At 38.8% G+C, this 1,900-nt stretch overlaps 1 non-coding gene across 1 annotated transcript; it reads right to left on the bottom strand.

Moving 5' to 3' along the window:
• Positions 1-1,682: 1,682 nt before the first annotated feature.
• TRNAK-CUU lies at positions 1,683-1,756 on the bottom strand. The gene has a single exon. It is a non-coding gene; the product is annotated as a tRNA-Lys (tRNA).
• Between the last annotated feature and the right edge of the window lie 144 nt (positions 1,757-1,900).

The following is a 1,900-nucleotide window of genomic DNA, read 5'->3' as shown; positions in this document are numbered from 1 at the left end:
GATAGTAAATATTTCAGACTTTTTGGTCCTTGAGGTCTTTGTCACAATAACCTCTGTTGCGATAGCATGAAAGCAGCCAAATCAATAGGTAAACACATGAGAATAGCTGGGTTCCAATAAAGCTTTATTTATGGACACTGAAATTTGAATTTCATATAATGGAATATCATTCCTCTCTTGATTTTTTGAACAATTTAAAAATATGAAAACCATTATTAGGTTGAGGGGCATACAAATATTGACATCAGGCAGTGTTCACTGATTCCTGCCTGGAAAAGGCGCATTATCTAAGGAAGACAAAACAAATACAAGTGGATAAAAGAGACATAACAAAGCAGTAAACGTATGAGGTGTTTGACCTCAATAGTCATCGGGGAAATGCAAATTGAAGCCACAATGAGATACTGGTACACATCCACTAGAATGGCTAAAAATGTTTTAAAGATTAACAATGACAAGAGTTGACAAGGATGAGAAGCAATAGGAACTTTCATATAGTGCAGCTGAGAGGGTAAGTTGTACAACCACTTTGGAAGCCAGTTAGGTATTATGACCTAGAACGGAACACTTATGTACCCTATCACGGGTTGTGATAGAGAAACAGAGATGCCACTCTGATTCCCCTTCAAGGAAGGACATTCTGCACAGGTATGGGGAATGCATCAACAGATAGCCTCTAGCCGCCAGCTCCTTGAGGGTCTCCCTTAGCTGCAGAGAGTTGCTTTGCCCGAGGTCATGCTCTTCCCAAGGTGAATGAGTAAGGCAGGAGAGTGAGTGAGGTTTGGTGCAGAACACACAGATGGGCACCACTTGTTCCAAAGCTCCACGCCAAGTCAGCTCAAGCTTTGTCAGACTTGTATCACAGTTTATCTTCCTCTGCTCAATCCTACTTCCTTCGCCTTTCTTCCACAAGTGTTGGTCCCTAATAAACATCTTGCACTCAATACTCCATCTCAGCTTTTGTTTCTGGAAAGCCCAACTTGCAACACCTTTGACCTAGTAATTCCACCAGGATAACATATCCTAGAAAATAATCATATGTGTACCAAAAGCCATATACAAGACTGTCCATACTAGGTTTTATTTATAATAGCCATCAACAGGTCATGTTCTATGTAGGGAAGTGTCCTGACCATTTGAGGTGAGCATTGAAACCATTTATTTGAAACCATTGCAATGTCCATCAACAGGAGAATGAATGAATTGTGATGTATTCATACAATGAAATATTACACATCAATGAAAATGACAGTTATGTACAGCTACATACATGACATAATATTGAGTGAAATGAGCAAGACAAGTGAATACTGTATGATGTCATTCATAGAAAGTTCAAAAACAGGCAAAGGCATTTATGGCTGCATCTGTAAGTGGCAAAACTATAAAGAAAAGCAACAAAATGATTATCACAGAAGTCAAGAGAGTGGTTATGTACAGGAATGATCTCCAAAAATTTTAACAGCTGGTATGACACAAACCTTGACTAATCCAAATAGACAGAAGCTTTTATACCTCATCAGAGTATGCTGGCTCAATACCAGCCCTGGTTTAATTCTGGGTGGAAGAAGAAGGGGTGGTCAGAGAGAAAGCATCTGGTTTGGGGGTGTCTTCCAAACTGCTAACAATGTTTGCTTTCTTTTCTTTTTTTTATTAAAGGTTTTATTTTTAAGTAATCTCTATACCCAACATGGGGCTCGAACTCATGATCCTGAGATCAAGAGTCACATGCTCTAACCAACTGAGCCAGCCAGGCCCCCCAACAGTGTTTGAATTCTTGACCTGGAGAGAAGTTACATGGGCACTCACTTTATAATCATTTGTTAAACTATACATATATATTTTATGTTCATTAAAAGAAGGGAAATAAGCATACTATGGAAAAATGTAAATACATGCT

The sequence above is a fragment of the Phoca vitulina genome, unplaced genomic scaffold (assembly GCF_004348235.1).
Source record: "Phoca vitulina isolate PV1807 unplaced genomic scaffold, GSC_HSeal_1.0 scaffold39, whole genome shotgun sequence".
Classification (NCBI taxonomy): Eukaryota; Metazoa; Chordata; class Mammalia; order Carnivora; family Phocidae; genus Phoca; species Phoca vitulina.
The sequence above is the reverse complement of the archived record's forward strand: the minus strand, read 5'-3'. Positions and strand labels throughout refer to the sequence as shown.